The 25029-nt window shown below is 45.3% G+C and overlaps 1 protein-coding gene across 7 annotated transcripts in view; it reads left to right on the top strand.

Annotated features, from left to right (window-relative positions):
- The window catches only part of sipa1l1 (signal-induced proliferation-associated 1 like 1), a 125316-nt gene that overhangs the window by 32873 nt on the left and 67414 nt on the right, over window positions 1-25029 (top strand). For 5 of the 7 annotated variants that reach the window (XM_079525892.1, XM_079525891.1, XM_079525890.1 and 2 more), the window contains exon 3: window positions 7992-8083. The exons of 1 other annotated variant lie outside the window; for it this stretch is intronic. The gene's annotated coding sequence lies outside the window, so the exon portion shown is untranslated. The remainder of the gene's footprint in view (window positions 1-7991; window positions 8084-25029) is intronic. One more of the 7 variants, XM_079525887.1, reaches the window with a different exon arrangement.

The following is a 25029-nucleotide window of genomic DNA, read 5'->3' as shown; positions in this document are numbered from 1 at the left end:
ATCCCCAGTTCCTGCTTACTGATGCATGTGTCCCTAGCGATGACATCAGGGAACGACAGTTTTCTACTTCTGGTCTGCTTTGAGGCAGGATTCCAGAGAAGAAGTAAAGATATAACCTCATTGTCAGCTCTGTAGCAGTGGTACTGTAGTTGTAATACTGTAGTTGTTTGTGAATTAATACAACCCCCTTACTGGTACTACTAATACATACACACAGCGTATTGGAAATGTGCAATGAGAATGGCATTGATGGTATGGCATTGACTAAATGGTTATCTGTGCTCGGTTATGTAGGACATGCTACCTATGTCCTACATAGCCGAGCACAGATAACCATTTAGTCTAGGTTGACTTATATGGGCATGGGGTTATAAATAAGAACGCACATATGGAAACGTTTAGATGAAACGATAATCTGTTTGAAATACTTGGGGTTTCCCTCGCCCTTTGGAGAGGTTTATAGGTGCTGTCATCGGCGTCAGGGAGGTGTGGTTTTCCGGCGAACGGAGGAGGGACGACGTTTGTTTTTGTGTGAAAGCAACGTGACGATGCTCAGAGTAACGACCAGTGTGACCCAGTTTGAACAGGATGCTGCTGACGACGTATGTTTGAAACTTGAACAGTATCCAAATAATTTAATGCAACTTGGGTTTGAGTGTGGCTCTTCAAGGCATGTTAGCCTGGAATGTACATACAAGAACCATAACAAGATATCCCGTTTCAGACGGTCTCAAGTTGAAACACCGCTATGAAGTTTCTGAACCAATCAGAGCGTCGCATCCCTTCAGGGAATGGGACGGTAGCTAGGGACGGGTAGCTATGCTACGCAGGACAGCGTGTGGTTGTTTGTTTACAAATCAGATAGTCAGACAGCTTTACCAGTTTACACTTAATGTGGCTTATTTCTACCCTATAATGTTTTCAGATACATTTTTAGCGTGATGATTAAGTTGAAACCGAGTAATACACTCTCTGGATGTTATCTTGAATGGGAATAAAAACGGAAGATTTCTGTAATCAGTAGCAGCTGTGCAGCCTGTGCTGGACGGATGCGGAGATATGGGGAATTAAACTGGTGAGCTTCATTTTGATTGGCTTTTATCGATGTTGGCCTCGACACGTCATCACGCAGCACGTTTTCGTTTTCAGGAAGTAATAAAAAAAATATTTTTATGGACTTTTGATATAAAAACACACAAAAATGAGAATTTTCCCATTTTTTTGGCATCCATTGTTAGGTATGCTCATATGATGACCACGGAGATGGTCTAAAAGTGTGAAAAACGTATTTTTCATTTCACTACACCTTTAACAGTGACTGTCGGGTGAAGAAAATACAAACTAAAGTGAATGTCATGTTGTTGCTCCATTATCGTTTTGCCTATATTTTAAAATCTGGATCTGCTTTTAGGTACTCTGATCAAGTGCATCAGTCCCAACCATAGGGACTCCGAATCCCCGTACCTAACCGGCAGATCCAAAACGACAGGTGGTAGCTGGGGTGGAGGAGGGTGAGCAGCAAAGGTTTAGCAGAACACAGCACAGCAGAATCAGTGTGCAGCAGCAAGCAAGCAGGATGAGCAGCGCAAACGTCCAGTTGAAATAGCCGGTATATGAAGCTGTAATGAGTGTGTGATTGGATGAGTTAACCATGTGAATGAGACCGTGATGCTGAGACGGCCCAATGAACGGCCGCCGGCAACTGCACTGAGTTTCCTGACTCATTTATAAGATATTTAAAAATTCATTTTAGTGAACAGTGTCACGATTAGTTGAATACCCTGCCGGTCTGAAGAGCATAGGCCTATGACAGATTTCCCTTCTTTTTCTACTTTTACTGAGTGGAACTTACACTTACTTAGCTTACTTAGTTCCTCCCGTTCCTATTGGAACATTGGGCGACGAGTCCCTGCCAGCTGACACCCATCTCGCTTAGGTCTTCCTTAGCTGTCTGTCTCAGACAGCTAAGGAAGACCTAAGCGAGATGGGTGGAACTACAAACTGTCTATGTAGCATTTGAAGATTGTGGAAGAGATGTAGGCCGTCTTGAGAGACTAGTGGGAGATGGCCTCGTTACCCTGGCTTTTATTTTCCTTCGCATTCGGCTCAAAAAGAAAAGCCTGGGGAAATGCATTGGAAGATCTGTCATAGGAAGTGGGAGCCAACTTGTATTTCGCTAACCGATACGTTTGGTGACGTCAGTGTTCTCTGCTGTTTTCTACCGAGGAGGGGAGGAGGGGGCGGGTCTGGGCTCTCAGATCGGTGAACCAATAGATTCCAACGCCTTTTTCGTGCCAGCACCCACGGCGCCCCCTCTAGACCAAAAATCACACAGGCTTGGCCAGGCTAGGGAGATACTGTAGTAACTATGTAGTTGTAGTCATTCACGTGCATCTGACGTTTGCTTGGTCCTGTCTGTGTAGTAGTGGTAACCATAGGACAGCAAGTCCCTTGTAGCCTTCACCTACCCAGCATTAGCACTGAAGAAACCTCTAAGCGACACATCTCCTTACAGCAAAGGTACAGCAGTGGTATAGAATTAAGGCATATAGAACTGCTGCAGTGGCTGCATGGTATTCAGTAGCAGAAAGGATCACTAAGTTGGCTGTCCGTCACTCTTCTGAAGGAAACTGGATGTGTTCAATGGAGAAGTTTGTTACTACTGCGTGCTGCGTCATGGTGTCGTAAGCGGTCCACAATGACCTTAGATGCAGTTTGTGTGCTAAGAGAATGGCTCGCTTTGTGAGGACTTCCTCTTTCAACACAGCCAGCAGTAGATTTACTATTGCAGCAAATAAAATAAAATACATCTGTCATTTTAGATTTTAGTTGTTCACAAATAGCAGATATACAAGCTCACAGATGTACAATTTAGGCATTTAATCCAGAGCGATTTACATTAAGCAATAACAAGCATGGCATACATCACATATATAAAAAGTAGTTATCATGCGTAAACTAAGAACGTAACAGTGGAGTATCTATGTAAACTATACATACTATACTATATTATATATGTGTACTATAAAGTGCTATGACTACATAAAATGCAATTCTAGAGCTGTCTACGTAACAAGCTATAAGTCTGTTTAAAATACTATCTAAGTCTACATAACGTGCTATCTAAGGGGCTAGGGCAAGTGCTACGGGCCATGGTGGAGTCTGAAGAGGTGGATTTTCAGACTACGGCGGAAGATTGGGAGTGAGGCTGCAGTTCTAATGTGTACTGTGTACATCTGCTATTTTTGAACATTTTTTAAGAATCTTTAAAGTGTGAGAACTACTGGTTTAGAAGGCATTTGTACAATCGGCCTGAGGTGTTGAAGGGTTAATTCAGATAACTCTGACAGCATCTCAGAATAAAATGAAATGCTTAGGATTGTACTGGTGAGAGAGCTGCCTCCACCAGCTGTATTTGCAGCTCACACATTGAGGGTTGGATTGAGATGGAGAGGACGGCAGGTTGATCGTTGACTGATAGACTCACTCTCGTCATGGATGCATCTCTCTCTCTCTCTCTCTCTCTCGCTCTCGCTCTCTCTCTCTCTCTCTCGCTCTCGCTCTCGCTCTCGCTCTCTTTTTCTCTTTTTTCCTCTCTCTCTCTCTCTCTCCTACTCACACTCTTGCTGCTTCTCCTCTCCTCCCACACGCTCTCACACTGAGTCAGGAATCAGCCCCCTCTCATTCGTTTCATTATCTCTCTCGCTCTGGCCTCTTTCCCGCTCCCTCCCTCCCTCTCTGTCTTTGCCACTTCAGGTGTGTGTGTGTGTGTGTGTGTGTGTGTGTGTGTGTGTGTGTGTGTGTGTGTGTGTGTGTGTGTGTGTGTGTGTGTGTGTGTGTGTGTGTGTGTGTGTGTGTGTGTGTGTGTGTGTGTGTGTGTGTGTGTGTGTGTGTGTGTGTGTGTGTGTGACAGACTGAAGTGACCAATGTTGACTGTGAATAAGTTCATGTGAATGTGTTATATGCCTCTTATTCTGTACATTTAGGGCTTGTTTGGATTCAAGCGAGAGAGACATGATGTTTCGAGTGTGTGGGATATCGGAAGCAACTGAAAAATATTTGTGCCCTTGATAAATGTATTTTATAAATTGAAGTGTGTGTGCGTGCGCATGTTGTGACAGCGGCTGCAATGTCACACCATAAATAGACCTCCCTCATCCATCTAATTGAGCAAGAGCCGCCGCCCACCTGAGGGCAGAAGGCTCCCATAGAAATGATGCAACTCTGTGTCCAACTCACAGTGAGTTCCAGAGCTGTGTGTGTCCTGTATGTATGTATATAAATATGTATATATGTATATATGTATATATAATCAATCTCTCAGCACCTTCACTCTGTTTGACCAGAATGGAACAGAGCCTTAATTGGTAAGACCTGTGAAGGAAGTAAGGAAGATTCCCAATTTATTTCCAATATTACATGGCTGCTGTGCATAGAGCCTCCAGTCTTTAGCGTAAGGGTTTAACCTCAAGAACCCTAGCATCCCTATTCTGCGACCCGATATTCCACAAAAATAGCCAATCTACCAGCTCACAATGCTTTGAGGGGGTAAAAGACGAGGCGGGGAAATCCCTGCTATTATTGAAAAGCTTACATGAGGTGGGAGTCTTTCCTTGGATGCTGGTCTCATTGACACTTGGAAATGTCTCCGACGTGTCCGTCCCACCCTTAACCTCTGTGACCCTGGCACTCGCGGCAGGAAGTGGCTTCGGTGTGTTTCCTGTCCTGGAGCCAGCGCTGGCTTCCTCAGCCAATGAGGAGGCTGACGGAGCCGTGGGGCAGGAAAGCCAGAGGAAGGAACCAAGTCTTCCTGCTGCACAGTCACCGCACCGCAACGAGCCTCATTCATACATTGTCGTACAGTGGTGTCGCCTGCTGAAAATGTCAGAGTGGTTAAGGCACGTATATTTTATATTGGGCAGCCTGACGTCGGCGAGTCCAGCATTTGATTCCCGAGCCCGGCGGGCATATGCTCCATGTCATTGCCGTTGATGTCTGGCAATTGGTGTTTTATAGTGCTTTTGATTGATCAAGTCATAATGCTACTCACGTTAGCATCGGGTTTCTAGCTGCCAGTAGCTGGTGTTGTCAATAACACAGGATCGCGCCATCATGATCGTCATGCCCATAAACATCCACTCTGTTTCTTTCAATCGCCTGTATCTCCTATTCCTTGTCCCAGATGGCGTTTTTGGTCAAAACAATGTTTATTCCACGGCCCAGAGCAGACTCTGTGTTGTCTTCTATTAGACTCAGTTAGCTCCGTTTGATAAACAGGACGTGACTACACATCATCCAACTTCCTAATATAAGATCAACACCGGAAGTCTGGAAATGTGGCTTTTCAAAATAAGAGCTGAACAGGGAAAACAATATGCTGGCGTGAATTATATCGCAGTTATCAATAAATGCTGCCGTGGTAGTTTGGGTTAACATTCACGAACTCCTTTACCCAGAGCTTCTCTCCAGTTCAGACTCTTCTTTACAGAGAATCCTCACAGAGCTTTTCACATCCCGTTTGATATGAGCAAAATAATCAAAGCTTTTTTACGTCCGGATGCAAGACTAGCAAAGCACTTTGGCGAGCTTGCCATTGATTGAAAGTGCATTGTAGGAGCGAGTGGAGCAGGCCGAGCACAGGGGGTGATGGTGAGGCTGCATGCCAAAAAGGGAACTTACGCAACACTGGCATTTGTTCACAGTGAAAAGAACAAGACCTAGATGAAACGCTCAAACGCCACCTGTTTGTATGGGAACTTGTTTGTTAGCTCAGCGGAGCTACAACACCACATCGTTATGTGTGACAGCATGCGCACGGAGGCACACTATCATCTTTCCTGCAAGGTATGGCCAGGCAACCCTAGTCTTAAATGGTTTTCTGTTCTTGTTTTGTCTGGTTCCCCTTTTTTTGGATGTTGCAACATTGTCTGCTACCTCAGCCTATATCAGGCTAGGGTCAAAGTTGCTTCTTGTGCATTACATTGTGGAATTTCACTCAAGAACTGTTATAGGTCACTTTGTTACTTAACCCCCTTATGGCCAGTTTTGGCCACCCTAATTAACAGTGGATTGTGCCTTCTACCACTATTCATATGTTTAATTCATCATTTTAATGCCAATAGAAAAATCCGTGACATACACACTATCTCATTTTAACACGGTAATCCTATAGTATTATACCCAGTCCTAATGGTGGCGGTAACTTCACCATTATGCCGATTTTGACCAAATAGAGCGAATCTGGCGATATCACTTCCGGTTCAACACACAACAACATCCGCTAGCTTTCTTCACTGTGTTGTGTTGTCAGATGTCCGGGATGCTAAGCGATCATCGTTTATTTTAATAACTAAGTCAAATTAAGCTCTAATCAAGCCCCAAATATCGCATTTTACACAGGGATGCACATAAAGACCGCGCACGGATTTCGTCCGGTTTTAGGTAGATTACATTGGCCGTTAGCCAAACAAGCTAAAAGTTGCTACATTTTGCTACATTAAGCCCCTGATTACAGGGAATTAAACGATTACGTCAACGGTAATGAGGGATTTTTTGATTCATTACGTCAATTACATCAATAGCCATAAGAGGGTTACATTTGCTTTGTGTGGCCACGCTCCTAACCCAGACTTTAACTATAATGGCTAGCTTGTGTTATTAGTGGTACTAATGTATATTAATAAGTTCAGCTAATGCATAATCATTACTTAAAGTTGGCAGTATAGCTCTTGTTGGTGGAGTGGGTGTTTATTATTCTCCTAAACCAGTTGGATGATTTGAGATGCAGGGTATTCTTTTCCCGTTTCTCCCTTAGCTGTACATCTTTTTTTCGCTGCTGTCACTCTCCCCATCAATCAATCTCTCTCTGTCCTCGATTCTCCTGATGTAGAGGAACCATGATACATAATACACAACTGCATTGGTGAGAGTGAGCCGATCCTGCTTCTCAAATTCAATCTCCTTTGTTTAGAGGCTTTCCAATGTGCTGTTGCCTACTATGCCATGCAGTTAAATGATCTGCCACTGTGCTCTGAATGCTGGAATCACTTGCCAGGAGGAAGGTCACAGCACAGGTGCTGTGAGACTGTAAACGAGAGACAGCTACTGCCACAGAGGCACCACTCACTCACACCTGAACCTGTGTCACAGTCACTACTGTCAGTCACTCTCCTCCCCTCTCTGTCTGTCTGTCTGCAAGCAAATGAAAAGGCATTCTATTACTGAGATGAAATAGAGCTAGGGAAGCAATTATGAGCCGTTAAATACAGCAATTATATGTAATTACTAATTATCACCTTTTCCCCCCCGGTTTCTGTCAAACACACCATCGAGTCTTTGCCTTCACCCCTTGACTTCATTTTTACATCTTAAACCTTATATACTTTGTTGACCGCCTTCCTCCAGGGCTCTATACTTGGTCCCCTCATATACAGCTTTTCGTCACAGCTCATGTCACATTTGCCATAGACAATGAAAGGAGAATTTACGCCATATGTGTCTGAGCAAATTGGCTTTTTTTAAATCAGCTCGGGGCTATATATATATATATATATATATATATATATATATATATATATCACATACGTTTGGTTGACATCTTACATGCTCATGATAAGACCAGTTAAAGTTAGTTTATAATGTGTTGTCATTATTACTTCATATAGAGCGCCCCTCACTTCACACGGGTGTGATTTTTTTTCCACTCTACACCAGATCTCTTCACTGAAAATAGCCCATTTACATTCTCACAAAATGTGTTGAAATGTGAAACATTGTGAGCTTGTAGCTTCATCTTGTAGCCTGCACCCACAGTGATGCATGCAAAGCTGCTTTCATTAGCAGTGCTTTGCCTGCTGTCCGTTTGCCTCATCCACGTTCCCTTAACGGAACACTTTCCGTTGTTTCAACCTCATCTCCGTATTTGTCCGACTCCTCACCAATGCTCACTGTATGACTGCAGCACTAGTGTCATCTCCATCTGTTTCATACAGGTGTCATCGGCAGGCAAACGACCAGACCATCCACAGCCCGCCATTGACACGCAGAAGGAGGATAAAGAAAGTGGTGCCATCCAACAGTGTAGGTAAATGGTGAATTTATATAGTGCTTTTATCCTAAGCGCTTTACATAGATTGTGCATTACACACACACACACACACACGCTCACGCACACCACACACACACACACACACACACACACACACACACACACACACACACACACACACACACACACACACACACACACACACACGCATACACCGATGGCCTAGGATACCAGGCACCAGATGAGGTGGATACGAGATGAAGTGTTCCTTTAACCCCACAACTTTGATCAGACTTAGGCTCAATGATACAGTGATCTCTCATTACTTTCTTTCTTTCTCGGCACCTCTTTCTCACACTCCTCTCCCTGCCTTATAATTTTCTCTCTATGGTTTATTGAAACCCCACATCCCCCCTCCCTCCACATCCCCCCTCCCTCCACTGTACATCAGAGGCTCCCCGGGCCACCGTGTTAATTACACCGCATCTCCTTCTCCCGATTATTCACCACTCTGCTATTTCTGTCCTGCTTCCCCCTCAGCGGCGAGCCTCCTCACGCCGTTTCGTCGGCATGTTGCTAGGCTTTTTGTTCGCTGTTTTGGTTGGCGAGTGCCACTTCCACAACAAATGGCTGCCTTAGCCTCTCTGATTGACACAGATTGGAGGGCTCTGGGCACTGCGGTGCATGGGAGGTTAAACGCAGGGTTACGGAGCCGTCCTGCTGTCGTCTATATGTCGTGTTTATTATTTATTACTCTTGCGCCTGTTCATTGCCTCTTTCATAGAATAGATGCGATGGAACAAACAGAGGAATGTGATCTTGAAAGATAGTTTTGGTATGCGAAACTAAATCTGAGGGTGAATGTGTAATTTTGACATTTGGATATACTTTTTCAAATCTTAAATTTGGCTTGGGACTATGGATATACTACAGTCGAGTGTGGGGAGACAGAAAAATCTTGAAAAATCTCAAAAGCATTTATAGGTCACCCATCTGATCACTTAAAGATGGGGTGCTGCGATTTGCTTCCACCCTAAAACATGATCATCATGGTATTAATATTGTATTGTTTTTCAAAAAAGTGTACAGTATTTGTTAAAATGTAATTTTTATGTGGACATGCCCACCAGTTCATTAAATATGCCTGGTTTGCGGTGATGGGTGGTGATCGACCTGAACTGAAGCCGCACCCACAGCTGTTGTATGATAAAGGGAGAGGGGTTAGGGGAGGGGATGATATTGTGATGTCACTATATCACTGTTTTTTTTCATTGGCATGTTTGTCAAGGTTTCTGCCTCCAGGAAAAAACCCTAAATACAAAAGGAAGAGATTATTGCACATATGTAACAACCACACCAAAGGGTCTATTGAGGTACTGTCACCTCATAAACACATGAAAAACTGGAAAAATAAAAAAATCACAGCACTCTATCTTTAAGTTAAGTGGTGAGATGGGTGGGCCGCATTTTCAGGGCACGTTATTTTAATAATCGATTGCTTTCAACCTTGGATCAATAGATTCAAGTTCCATTTTTCACAATGAAAACTAAACATTTCAGGTTGAGAATCTAGAGAATGTAGTCTAGGGAGCATTGGCCATTGTTTTGTGGAGAAGGCCCAGACAGACATCCTGTATTAGACTATCTACTGTCACAAGATCACTAGTCTTTTGTGAACTAGATGTGTTGAATTCACACTGGTGAACAAATAATGCACCCGTGAATTAGGCACTTCCCACACCTTTAATTGCCACAGCGTCTTCGTACCATACACACACACACACACACACACACACACACACACACACACACACACACACACACACACACACACACACACACACACACACACACACACACACACACACACAGGTAGGCCCACAGGAATGCCACTGAACAACTACTGGATGTACAGTATATAGGCTGAAGGCTTTTATAAGGCTTTTATATCATACACTGTACCTTATACATTCATATATACGTTTCTTTTATATCATACACTGTACCTTATACATTCATATATACGTTTCTTTTATATCATACACTGTACCTTATACATTCATATATACGTTTCTTTTATATCATACACTGTACCTTATACATTCATATATACGTTTCTTTTATATCATACACTGTACCTTATACATTCATATATACGTTTCTCTGGCACCGTGGTACATTTATAAGGCTTTTATATCATACACTGTACCTTATACATTCATATATACGTTTCTCTTTTATAAGGCTTTTATATCATACACTGTACCTTATACATTCATATATACGTTTCTCTGGCACCGTGGTACATTTGCATAGCCTATCTTAACTTTTAAGTATATGTATCGGGTATAGAAAATGCCCGAAGGTTTTGCTGCTGGCATAATGGGCCCTGTGTCCATCAGAGCCACAGCTGAGCTCTAATTGGTGTTGGAGCGAGCCAGGTCACAACCTGCTCTTTGAACACCAGAGGAAAATGTCCATTTTGCCCATTGATCCGGCCAGCAGTCGGATACATATAGCTGAGAGCTGTGGTCTGGCTTACCTTTTTGCTTGTAATTGGACTTACATAATAATAGTGACCCATTCTGGGCCAGAAAGGGCACTGTCACAGCGCTTTGAATCCATTAGGCCACTTTTCTATACAGACAAATACAGTGACTGCAACTATCGATTATGTTCTTAGCGGTTATGCTTTCGTTTTCTACTTTTTTTTATTATATATATAACCTCCTATACACAGGTTTAATGTTTGTCTTTAGTTCAATTTATTTTTAGTTTCGCATTAACAATGAAGGGAACATTTACGTCATAATTGCGAACGCAGTGAGCATTTACTATGAGACCCAGCAGATCACGTCTGTGTGTGTGTCTGTGTGTGTGTGTGTCACGCTGTAACACCACCCGCCCACCACCAGAGGGCGCAGCTGTATCACACACAAACACACACACACACACATGCACGCACGCACACACACACACGCACGCACGCACAAAAAACTTAACTTAAAAAAAACTTAACTTAAAAAAAAAAACTTAAAAAGGAAAAACGCACACACAAAAAACTTAACTTAAAAAAAAACTTAACTTAAAAAAAAACTTAAAAAGGAAAAACGCACACACACAAAAAACTTAACTTAAAAAAAAACTTAACTTAAAAAAAAACTTAAACAAAAAACTTTAAAAAAAAAAGAAACACGCACGCACGCACACATACACACACTAAAAAAAAACTTGAAAAAACATTTAATTTAAAAAAACTTAACTTAAAAAAAACCTTAAAGTACGTAATTTATTCTAATTGTTGTTATTGCAATTTACGAGCTGCGTTCGCTTCCCGCGTTTGCGCGTCTTACTTGTGTGTAGTTTATGTCATATTGTCTATTTATTGTTAATGGCGTTTAATGTTTGTGTTTGCACCCTTTGTTTTACATCACCATTACATCACCTAATCAACATGAGTTAGACTTTAATATATTAGCGCCCCTCACTTCACACGGGTGTGATTTTTTTTATATAGATATTAATGTACCATTGACTAAATCATACTTCCATTGATTAGACTTCCATTGAAGTCTGATGCAGCTCATGGCATCCTTATTCTGGAATGGTTTTTACGTCCGAATACCCCATCCAGGACAGGCTTCAGACACGCCTCCTCAGGAGGAGGCTAGGATTTGATTTGTCTTTAGGAACCCGTTGAGACCGCATGGCCTTGCTGACGTAGACCCCAGGCAGGGTTCGAACCCACAACCTTCCGCATGAAAGGTGCAGCTCTAACCACTACACTAAAATAGCCAATTTACAAGTGCACAACACGTCACAACGAAAACCCTGATCTACTGTTTACTTATTGATCACCTGATGGAGTGTGAGCGAGGTGCGATTGGAACTGTGCCAAAGTACAGTTGGGTGCCACCGATATTGTCCCTTATCATTTGACCCATTTAGGCCTGACCTCAAAATTTAAAAAAATCCTTCTAAATCCTCCAGTTTTCTGAAATAAATATTTTCACGATTTTTCAAAAATAGCAGACCTACAAGCTCGTAGCACGCCACTCGGTGGCGCGCTATGAGCTTGTAGATCTGCTATTTTTCAATAGCTAAATTATAACATAATGTTTAAAACACCAAAAGGGGTTCCCGCCCAAAATGGGTTAACTGTCCTTTTGCGCAGATCACGCAAACCTCAGCAAAAAGAAAAGGACAATATCGATGGCCTCCAACTGTATTTATCACCTGATGGACTGTGAGCGAGGTGCGATTGGAACTGTGCCAAAGTAAATGTCACTGAAGTTCCATCTTCTCTTGTGAAGTGAAGCTTGCGCTCACAAAGGTTGTCGCGCACACATTGCTCTCTCACACACATTGCTCTCTCACACACATTGCTCTCTCACACACATTGCTCTCTCACACACATTGCTCTTTCACACACATTGCTCTCTCACACACATTGCTCTCTCACACACATTGCTCTCTCACACAAATTCTCTCTCTCTATTTTCATGCCTTTCAATTATGTCCTATTCTATATTTGTATTACTCTTCCCCAACTCATGTTCAATTTGGGAACAATGAGGAAGTGGATCATTAAAACACAATTATTTATTCATTTGTTAATTTATTTTATGTTAATTTCAAATTGCAAACTGTCGCCATGATACTCCACCAGGAATAATAATACTAAAAGAACAGATCGGCTGAAAATAAATGAAGAGATTAAATGTACTGTACAGTAAGAAGATGGGTATTATACCCAACCTTTCAGCTTGCCTCCTACACTGGTACTTATCATGATTAATCTATCTCTAGACATGATGGGAATATACAGCTGTGTGGTCGATGGGCCCATCCTCTAAGTTTAGAAGTGGGTTTACATGGACCATAAAGACTAGTGTTCCATAACACTAGGTAGGATCCATAGCAGCTTCCGCTTCAGCGCCAACCCTTTTCCCATGAAAGAGAAATGTGCATGAACACCTTTAATGAAATCGCATGAGAAGATAAAAGAAAAAAAGAATGAGTCAGTCATAACTGCCAGGTGCAACAAGCTTTTATAGCGCCCGCTTTTGTTCATTTCCGACTTTCTTTTGTTGGTTCACTCACTGCGTTTTTGTCATGGCTTTCCTCTAGCTCCAGTTAGCTCATAACATTAGCTTCTGTTGCCACTCGCTCTGCGTTGCGGCGTTCAGAGTATGGGTTTTTATGCCGTTCAGACTGCCGGTTTTATGTGTGGTCTCCCATTGGCTTAGAAGCAGCCTATAGGCAGCCAATCATGAAAAAGTGTCCAGTACGGTCGTCTTTACGGTCATCAGTAGTGATGCGTGCAAATGTAGTCCAGGCGCTTTTCAAGCACCTGGCAAAAAGACTCAATGCTTATTTAAGTAGCGCAAATAGCAGATGTACAAGGTCACAGCACGTTGCTATTGGTGAGATTCTGAAGGTTTTTGAAAACGTCTACCTATTATGAATCATGACATGCCAAAAATAGGGATGTCCAGTTTAATGTGGTTAATCTAGTCTACAATTTGTGGTAATGAGCCTGACATGAGTCTAATGGGCCTGTGAGATAACAGCTTGTTACATCACTATTAGCCTATAAATAACAGATGGAGACCGCAGGGCAAACCACTCTACCGTTCTACCCCTGGTGTTCTACCACCACTACCTAGCCATGAATAATACATCCAGTCATCATCAGGGCAATCAGCTCAGCTGTATGGATTTGATTCCACCAGAGCTCCCACTACAACCCAGATACCAGGGCAGAGATGTTTTGTTCTTGACTGAACAGTCGAGTATAGTTCACTTCAGCCATGGCCATATACAGTATGACAGATTGGTCCTTATTACGGGAAACATAGAAACTGGTTTTTACTTCAAGTTTTAATGTTAACAGAATGTATTTGTGTCTTGCGACACACACAGAAAGACAGAAAGACGACTTTGCAATAGATCAACAAAAATACATTTTAGGTACAAAAGTTCATTAGACTAATAGATTTAAAGAATTAGATAAACTAATCAATCTAAGTAAAATACTTTATTTTGGGGGAAAATGTTGCATTTCTTTAATATTGTTGAGCGACATTGTTGTACGCCGAAGTATAAAGTAGATGGATAGAATAGATTTATTGTTTATATTATAAGTAATCTAGACTACATAATATAGACTGCTGTTGTTGATGTCGATACATTTGGGTTTCCAAACACAGTTTGGCACAGGGAACCCTTGTTGAGGTTGGAAGATTCCTGTGGTCTCCACATATGTGCACTGTGGTTTCTCTCACTTTTCCTCTTGTGTTTACAGAACACACAAAGTAAGCCACTTCCGATTCTCCAGGTTGACACATATCAAAGCCAGCAGCTTACTGTTCGGTGTCCTCTGTCTACAGTCTTGAAGTTGTACTGTTTGAAGATAATGATCAGTGAATTTGACAGGAACCATGAGGGTGGCTGCTGGTAAACTAAGGAAATTGGTGCTAACGTTCTTGGGAGTTTGGCACGCGGAGAAAGTGACAGGTGCCGTCTTTGTCGTGACTTGTGATCTTTTTTCGCCGACCCTGTGGCCTTCCAGCAGAAGGTCTAAATGTTCACTTCCCTCATGGAGGTATGCTCCTCCCAGCCGTGAGGTTTGAACATCAGGGTTGGGAACAATAACAACAACGCTCTCTATAATGATCTGTCGCTGAGTGAGTGCACTGCTTCCTCCCTCCAGCCTCCTCACTAACAGGCCCTGCGGCTGAGCTTTCCTCAATGCCTCCAGCCTAGGTGACTAGGTGAATCCCCACACACACTCATGGTCTGCACACACAGCGGCTGCTGTCATGAAACTCCTTCAGACTGTCTTGAGTTGCAGTAGAAGCCAGCAGAGCATAACATGTATGCATCTACTCTACCTAGCAGAATAATTTCACCAATGAGCCTCTCATCTCCAAAACATTTGTTGATTTGTTATTCAATCGATAATGGGCGATTTGCCCGCGGCTTTTAACCACTTCATCATCATTTTTCGACCGCGGTCGAGATCATGGATTTCACAATGCCACGCCAGACTTTCCGGTCCTTCATTGCCATCCCCAGTTCCTGCTTACTGATGCATGTGTCCCTAGCGATGACATCAGGGACCGACAGTTTTCTACCTCTGGTCTGCTTTGAGGCAGGACTCCAGAGAAGAAGGGAAGATATAACCTCATTGTCAGCTCTGTAGCAGTGGCCGGCAAACTGTGTTCTTCTGGATCGGACTAGTGAAGAAACACGGCCGTATATTAGATTAGTCGATGGGTGGCTCTTCCATGACAGATTTTGCGCTGTCATTAGAAGGCGGGTGTAAGTGCCATCCAACCGTTTCTCTAGTTTCTTTGAAAGTGTCCATGTCTCGGAGCCATAGAGTAGAATCTTAATGACCAGATCCTATGCATGTCATTGCAGGCTGACCAGGCCATACCCTTCCTAGTTTGAAAGTCCTTTTGGGAAGAATATATATATGAACCCAAATACTTGTAGTCATCAACTTGTTTCAGAGGAGTGTTAAGTGTTTTTATAATGTGGTTATTGTTGGATTTGCATATATTTACGTATTCAGTTTTCCACTTAAACCCTGTAGTATATCCTTAGTAAACCAATAGTTGACCTGGGTCAGCTCTTTACAGTACGTGTTGTGAGCTTGTAGATTCACTATTTTGTTGAATGTCCGCCTCCCAGAATAGCCATGCTAGGGTGCATTTGGTTTAATGGGTTCCGTTTGTTGTGTTGCTATAATGTCGGCAGATAATAACTACAGTTGTCTTATTGTTCTGGAGAAGAAGAGACATGATTCCACCTCCACACCGTGGGAAGAGGACAAGGAGGTGCATTCTGCATACAGTACATGAGAAAGGAACACATGCTAGTTGTTGTCTCCACCAGGCCGAAGGCATGGGGAGAGAGTATGTTTTGTACTCCGTCCGTGTGTGTGTGTGTGTGTGTCCGTCCGTCCTTCCGTCCGGCCTTCCTTCCTTCCTTCCGTCCGTCTGTTACCAGCTAATCTCCGCCACCGTTGGCCCGATCCATGCCAAACTTTGCACACACACTCCCTGGAGGCCAACGACGAACCTCTGCCCCAAATATTCCTCAACGGCCTGTTATAGCGCCACCATGAGGCCGATTTAGGCAAAACACATTTCTGTAGATTACTCGTACACATTTTATCCATACATCACACAATTCGGTATACACTATCTCCATAGTCATGTGATCAACATGGATCTGCACCATTTCCCATCTTCCATCCTGATTGGCTAAGATTGGCTTCCAAAGCTCACATGATTGGTCCGTTTCAAACAACATTCCACAAATCACAAACACACTGTGCAATTTCCGTGAAATTATACACGCACATTTCCACTCGGCCGAGGACGACATGCCACTCATTTTTTTCCCAAATCAGCCTCATGGTGGCGCTATAACAGGCCAATTCCTGTTTTTAAGCTATAACTGCATCATCTGTATACAACTTATGTATGCGCACTCCCTAGAGGCCATGGAAAAACATTGTCCCTGCATCCCTCCACATCTGCCGGTTATAGCGCCACCATGAGGCCGATTTCTGCAAAACATATTGCTTATGTTAGTCGCACAGATTTCATCCAAATGTCACGCAAATCGGTACACATGATCTCTGTAGTCATGTGATCAAGACAAGTCTGTTTGCTTTCTCAGATTCTACACTGATTGGCTAAGATTGCCTTCCAAAGTTTTCAGGAGTGGCCCGTTTTGTACAAAATGCTGCACATGTCCTGCTCCTCCAGAATTCTATCCTCATGCTATGAGTGATCTGGCTCTGCATTTCCTCAACAAAATTAAGAAAATTGTTGCAAAAAACTAACAAACAAAAAAACATGTTTATATTATACTCCTAAACATTTTGCCAAACATCTCACACAGTCCTATCCTCCTGGTGGAGACCTGTGCCCAGAAGGGCACTTTTTCTAGTTCCACTATCATTTTATTTTATTATGTACAGTTGAACAACTATCACATTGAAAAGCCAGCATACTGCAAATGCTTGCAATGTCATGTGTGCATGGTGCTGTATCTTTCAGTGACCATATGCACGTGGGATTAGGACTTCCGAGCCTCTTGGCTGTTTACTGTGTTCTCGGTCAGTCAGTCACACACACACACGCACGCACTCACACACGCACGCGTGCACAATGTAGGCTAGACCACAGCTGTTTGTGCCTCTCCTCATTTTGTGTGAAGCTGGTCTTTTTGAATACTTACTTGCGCCTCTTCTCCTATCCTCTTCCTCTCTTTTCTGAATGCAGAGAGGTGGATGAAAGATGGCTTTTGTATTACCATTCCTCTGATCCAATGTTCCGCAGCTCCCAGGCATTTAGGCAAAATAGAACGTTCATTGAGTTCATGCAGCCTGGTATATAATCGGGCATATTGAACTGCTAGACATGAAATTGGTTGGATAAACTTGCTTTATCTCCCACCCCAGTGGGGGAGGCGGGCACGCTGCTTTATCTCCCACCCCAGTGGAGGAGGCGGGCGCGCTGCTTTATCTCCCACCCCAGTGGAGGAGGCGGGCACGCTGTCTCGAAGTATAGTGGCTGCTGCACAGTGTTGATTTCGTCGACTAATACTGACGAAATGTTAGGGAGGGACTAGTGGACAAGAGATCCAGTACAAGTACAAGAGACAAGTCATTTTATGCTGAAAAATAGCCGATCTACAAGCGATCTACACTAAAACATTCTAGGTGACTAAAATGTGACTAAAACTAAATGAAAACTATTCAAGAGACTGTGACTAAAACTAAAATCAAAATTTGCTGTCAAAATCAACACTGTGCTGTAGCTTAACACTGTACTTTTGGGCCGATTTACAATACCTTGCCATGCGTAACTGTGGGCAGTTGAGAATGACAGGGAAGGAATTTTAATACAAACAGTGAGACTTCAGCCCATACTGTGCTGTGGAACTCGTGAATAACATCTGGTATTAGTCTGGGTCAGAGCACTGAGCCAACAAGATAGGAGCACCAATGTTTTATCTAGGCCCTATTGCAATTGACTCTTGTATTTATTGACATCGAATGGTAGGGATTTCTTACTATGAATTAAAAGTCCTGCAATGGGTCACACACATAGGCCTACTGTATGTTGTAGCGTCCCTATTTTGGTCAACATTTTTTAAAGAGGTGAAAACGGCACATGCAATGTAGCTTGTGTGGATCTTTTTGTTTGCCATTTTTCATACAAAGAAGTATAGGGCTTAAAGGACCACTTTTCAAACTATCTTCATATAATTGGTCCTCACTAATATTCATGATAAAATAGCACAGTTATCACCGTGGCTTCCATTATGTAACTTTTCAGGAATAGAAATTTAAGTCTGCAGTTTCTTTTAGCTTGGATTCCCCATCGATGATATCACTCGAAGACAGGTTTCTGAATCTGAACTGCCCACAGCCCTCCTATGAGACACAGACCAAATAGTTTTTTTTTTTTGTATTTTATCATAAACATTAGTGAGGACAAATTATATGAAGATGGGTTGAACAGTGGTGAAGTTAAAAATGTAAAAAAGTGGTGAAAGAATGTCTCCCCTCCGTTTTTGTTTACGAATCAAACAATGCACATACCAGCACGGCAAAGCCATGCCAAGACTTTGGGTGTCACTAACCCTGTTCAGAACATACACACACTATACACATAGTCACCCTCCATTTCTGTTGCTTCCCTCTAGCTTCCTTTGCCATTCTGCGATAGTTAAGTACATGGGAATGTGTGTTTGTGTGGACGCCAGGCAAAGCGCCATGGTAATTTCACCCTCTGGAGGAAAAGACAACAACCGACAAGATGACTTGAGAGCGTCCCAAAAAAACTAAAACGGTCCCTTATACATGCGAATGAGTCCCGGGAGATGGCTCGGCTCCGCCTCTCTCCTGAGTGCCATAGTGGTTGACAAAAAAGAGCAAAGCGCGTTTATCTTTCCACACAATTTGAATTTCACTTTGGCTCTCGGACGAAAAACAAACAAAAAAAACCTTTTGGAACACTTTGGATGGCTGCATGCTTTCAAATTTGTTAGATGTTTTTCCCCCTTCTATTTATTTTGGCTGTGTGTTCCATCTCCTCATATGCCTTGGCCTGCCCTTTCCTCAAGTGCGCTCACAGCTTGACTGTTTTTCAAGCTTAATTTTAGTCATTTTCTCTGGCAATTTTTTGTTTTCATACCTTATATTCAAGCTTTGCACACAGTGTTTGAAGTATAATAGAAAATCACTGATGTTCCATTCCGTAATGCTATACTACTGGATGTAATGAATGATATAATATCAGTTGGACTAGTTGGCAAAGAGCCTATATAAGGTCAGTGATCTGATACTGCTAGGCCCCCTCCTGCTTTTGTTTGACACGAGATATCGTCGCCAAAATACAGTGCCAACGTTGTGAGCTTGTAGATCTGCTATTTCCACCAAATGTTAGCCCCAGTGTACGGATGCTATAGGGTTCAGGTGGTTGTATTATATAGAAATTTCACGAAATACCTTTCGTTTATGGGTAGGTTTCCTTCAAAACCTAGCTGCAGAACATTATTTTATGTACTCCCAGGACAGAAAATTCTAGAATTTTCGCTGTCCTGGGCTCTAAGGGTGACGTAGGAAGCCACGCCTATCCCGTATAGATACCTGCGTGGCTACGTCAGCCCTCATTCAACTTTTCTTCTGCTAAGCTGCGAGAACGAACTTTAACATTCCAGTGTGTGCAGGGTAATATATCTCGCAAACTCGGCCGAGAGATTAATTCTTTAGGACCGTGAGATCTCTGGCACACTCTCGAAGCAAACAGAAGGATACTTCTCGAGAAAAAAAGCCGAACTTCGACACAAGTGAGTTCTAGGCAACTTGTTGCTACGCTAGCTTGTCGAAAAAACAGCTCGCGCCTCTTTTTCTCTCTCGCTAAAGCTAGCGTTTGTTAGCTTAAAGCTATCGATAGTTAGCTTAGCGCTACTAGGCAGATACGCCTGTGGTCTACTATTACACGCCACGAGGAAGATAAACCTGTGGCTGTTAAGCACTCGGACTCCTCTCTCTACAAGCAACCATGTCGCTGACGAGGGAGACCCAGCCCGGGGAAAGACGCCATCGACGACAGCCGGTGCCCGCCGACTGTCAAGAAGGCCCCAAACAAAAGACGTGCTCCACCTGGGGATGCGGGAACACGATGTCGGGCAAAGACGGGCATGACGAGTGCATGTATTGTCTCGGCCTCACCCACACCCGTGAGTCCATGGAGGAAATCGGTCCCGTTTGCCTCCATTGTGAGGAAATGGACGACGACGTCCTAAACAACAGGCTCGGACGTGTCCAAAGGTATTATGACAACTTTGCCGCCCACGGACTCCGAGAGAGGAGCCCCACTCCTCCCCCGCGACGAGCTCGCATACAAGTCCCGCCAAAGGGGCTTTGGCCCCGCGTCACCACCGGAGAGGGACAACGAGCTACCCCGAGACAGAGGCTCGACTACTCGGGCAACAGAGCCCCAACCGGAGCCTCTTCTTCAAGAGCAGCACCTGCCGGCGCTAGCCGAGACAGGTACGCTACTTCAGCCTCTGCAACCAGGGCTCACGAGGCCACTGATTACGAGGCTCATGGCGCGAGGCCAAGGGATACCTTCGCACCGCGCCGCTCTTCCCCAGCTCCACGTGCTCGACAACACGTCGTGCAGGCCACCATTGAGTGCCCGCCCAGACATACAGCTAGACGCAGACAGCCTGCCGTTGCACCCAGCTATATGGTGGACCGCCTGGACCCTTCCCCAGACCGCGCAATGTCTCCCGGTGGGGAGCATTGGACTACCAGGGAGGAAGGGGAGCTTCGTGATGACGAGCTCCCTTCCTTCCAGGAGCAACTCCAGGACTACCACGTCCTGGACGAGGCCTACGCGGACGAGCGAGATGGCCATGATGACCTCTCCCCCGGGGACTACGTCAGCACCACTCGTCGCCCCTTCGACGACCTGGATGCCATGGACATACAGGAGCACCAGCAAGCCAGGGCTCCTGTCCCCCCGCCTCCTGTACCCCCCATGGATGACTCCAATATTTACGAGATATACAGGAAGGCTAGTGCACGTTGTAACCACACATGGCCTAAGTCAACTGTCAAGGTACTACCATGGGAAGGCAGGACTGATGAGTCCGCCCCCCCCCCTGCACCTAGAAGACAGAAGCTCCCTATGGCACAGGGCTTCGAGGAGGCCATGATGCACGCCTGGGACGAACCCCTCCTGAAGGTGGATTTTCCCAAGGCCAGCGCCAAGGGGCCCAACGACATACCAGATAAACAAACCCTCGCCATAGACTTCATGCCAGCTATGGACAAGGCTATAGCGGCCTACCTGGCCAACCCTGCAGCTCCTAGAGTGGATCACCACGTAAAGGAACCGCAGCTCCTGTCCAGCAGCGTGAGGGAAGCCTCAAAACTGAACAAGTGGCAGTATGCACACATGTCCTTCGTGGCGAAGGCCCTCAATGCAGGAGCACTTCTCCAGGGTTCCATGAAGAGCCTCCTCATTGAGATGGGACAGAAGTCCATTAAAGTCCAGCTAGCGGAACTGCCAGAAGACCTGGCCGAGTTACGCCGCCTGAATCACGAGATGGCCACCCTCCAGAGGGACTCCACTCTCCACAACGCCAAGGCAATGGCATGTTCCATCCTCCAGGAGAGATGGCGTTGGGTCGATCAGACCAGCGCCATCTCCCTGGAGACAAAGAAAGAGTTTGTGGCTGGAAATATCCACCCAGACAGTATTTTTAAGGACGCTCTGGCCAAGATGTCAGAGACCATCCAACAGCTCGAGTCCTCCACCAAGACGATGAAGGCGCTCGAACCGCTGGCCAACCAGGCCGCCCCGGTAGGCCGCCCCAAGGCTAAGAAGGCACCCTGGAAGGCCAAGACCGATGACAAACCCAGGTCCCAGGACCGGAGCGGAGATAGACAGCGACAGCCTGCAGGCCGAGGCAGAGCAGACCGCCGCACCTCTCCGCCGCCCTACAAGGCCAGGAGCGCTCCCAGAGGCCGAGGCCAGGGGAAGCGCAAATGACCTGCCCGGGCCGGGTCATCTTCCCCACCACACTCAGAGTTCAAGGCCAGAGGTGGGGATCACAGATCTCACCTCAGAGCCTGCGCTGAAGCGCCTAAGGGGGCCTGTACACAGTGCTGTGAGCACCGTTGTACAGACCCCGAAAATTGTTATGTGCAATTCACATGTGTATGTTTTTCCACGTTGTTCAATAAAGAAAACAAAAAAACAAAAAACACAAAAAACAATAAAACCAACTCTGAAGGGCATAGGCCCAGTGGGAAAGATAACCCACACTGTGACAGCCAGAAACTCCACGCCAATTTTTTCCAAACTCAATACCGAAAAAATTCACTAGAGGGAGACATTTCACACAAAGTAAGTCTTCCCCTAGGCAGGCCATGCACCACGCTGACAAGCACAGGGAACCCTTTGTCACGTCATCTGTCACAATGGCGGATATCCGGGGCTTCCCCGTGGATAATCCGTACAATTCAGACAGGATACAGGCTACAGTTCGCCTCGAAACCGCCCACTTCCAGGAAAATTATTTTCTCAGAAGCGAGCGGGCAAAAGGCCGCCATTCTGCAAGAGGAAATCAATTCATTAATGCAGAAAGGCGCCATCACAGAGGTGGCCCTCGACCAATCAATGAACGGTTTTTACTCCCGCTATTTCTTGGTAAAGAAAAAGGGGGGCGGACTCCGTCCCATTCTAGACCTGAGGGCATTGAATCGTCACTTAAAAAAGCTGCGATTCAAAATGCTTACTCCACCAGTCCTCCTACGCCTAATTCGCGAAGGGGACTGGTTTACGTCAATAGACCTGCAAGACGCATATTTCCACATTCCGATTTACCCGCCGCACAGAAAATTTCTGCGCTTCGGGTTCAGAGGAAAAATGTACGAGTACACAGTCCTTCCCTTCGGAATGTCACTGAGTCCCAGAGTCTTCATAAAGTGCACCGCGGCAGCTATCGCTCCGCTCCGACAGCAAGGGATCCGTCTCGCTACATACGTAGACGACTGGATCCTACTTGCAGACTCTCCACGAGAAGCACTGTCGCACACACATCGTGTGCTCAGCCACCTCGACTCGCTTGGGTTTATAATAAACCACGAGAAGAGCATGCTTATGCCAACACAGTCAATAGACTTTATAGGCATAACACTGAACTCAATCTCTTACACGGCCCGCCTGAGCCAAGAGAGAATAGACGCAACACTGCAGTGCGTGGCGTCATTCAAAAGGGGACGCTCGATTCCTTTTCATGCATGCCTCCGGATGGCGGGGTTAATGGCCTCTGCGGTCTATTTAATCCGCCTAGCAAGGCTACATATGAGACCTTTCCAACGATGGATAGGCTCTCTACATGTACCAATGCACCGTCGGCACCAGAAGGTAACAGTAACATCACAATGCATACTAGCCCTTCAATGGTGGTCAGACAGGAAAACCCTCTCAGAGGGCGTCCCCATGGGAAAGCCTCTGATCAGGAAAGTCATCACTACAGACGCCAGCATGACAGGCTGGGGAGCCACGATGGAAGGACTCACAGCCAGAGGTTTATGGTTGGGGCCACTACGTGCCCTTCACATAAATTACTTAGAGCTCATGGCAGTCTTCCTCGCCCTGAAACACTTCGAGCAGCGCATCCTGGGTTGCCATGTCCTAGTCAGGACAGACAACACCACGGCCATGTGCTACATCAACAGACAAGGTGGACTCAGGTCCCCTCGTCTTCATCAACTGGCTCAGAAACTGATCCTGTGGTGCAACACACGCGTCCTCTCAATAGTAGCGTGTCACGTCCCAGGTCTTCTGAACACAGGGGCAGACCTGCTGTCCAGAGGACCTCTCCGCTACTCAGACTGGTCACTACACCCTCATGCAGTGGCCCAGGTCTGGAGCAGGTTTGGGAAATCCAAGGTGGATCTCTTTGCCACAGAGGAGAACACGAAGTGTCCCCTCTTCTTCGCAATCAGGGGACCATCAACGTTGGGGCTAGACGCTCTGTCACACCAATGGCCCAAAACCCTTCTCTACGCCTTTCCCCCGCTATCCCTCATCAGCCCCACTCTGGACAGAGTGAGGACTCAGGGTCTGAAGGTGCTCCTAATAGCCCCGTCGTGGGGGGTCTGGAGGTCGGAAATAACCCCTCTCCTCTACGACCAGCCGTGGAGAATTCCCCTTCGAGCGGATCTCCTCTCTCAAGCGAGGGGGGAGATCTTCCACCCTCACCCCCAGGACCTAGACCTATGGGTCTGGCCCGTCAAAGGGTGATGTTGACTGCCGTGGGTCTACCTCCGAACGTAATCGAAACGATTCAGAAAGGCAGAGCCCAGTCAACAAGGGACCGTTACGACACAGCCTGGCGCGTCTTCGAGCATTGGTGCTCACGAAGACCAGACCAAACAGTCCCCTACCAGGCCTCAGTGATCGACGTCCTGTCATTCCTGCAGGAGCTCCTAGACAGCGGTCTAGGCCTCTCCTCAGTCAAGGTCCATTTGGCGGCAATCTCTGCCTGCCACCCAGGCTTTGATAACCAGACGGTGTGGAAGCACCCGCTGGTAAAACAATTCATGAAGGGTGTACGCAGGGAACATAGGACATGCAGATCCCTCGTTCCCTCGTGGGATTTGTCCCTGGTTCTAAAGGCTCTGGCTACAGCACCCTTTGAACCACTACAAACCGTGAGCCTCAAGCTCCTAACCCTGAAGGTGGCTCTCCTGATCGCACTCACGACAGCAAAAAGGGTCAGCGACCTACATGCGCTCTCGATCTCTCCAGACTGCATGAGGTTCGATGAGGGGTCGACCAAGGTCACCCTAAAGGCAAACCCCGCCTTCATTCCCAAAAATGCTCTCTCAGTGTGTGTGCCAGTGAACCTACAGGCTTTCCATCCCC

Source organism: Electrona antarctica (genome assembly GCF_951216825.1).
Source record: "Electrona antarctica genome assembly, chromosome: 17".
Lineage (NCBI taxonomy): Eukaryota > Metazoa > Chordata > Actinopteri > Myctophiformes > Myctophidae > Electrona > Electrona antarctica.
The sequence above is the reverse complement of the archived record's forward strand: the minus strand, read 5'-3'. Positions and strand labels throughout refer to the sequence as shown.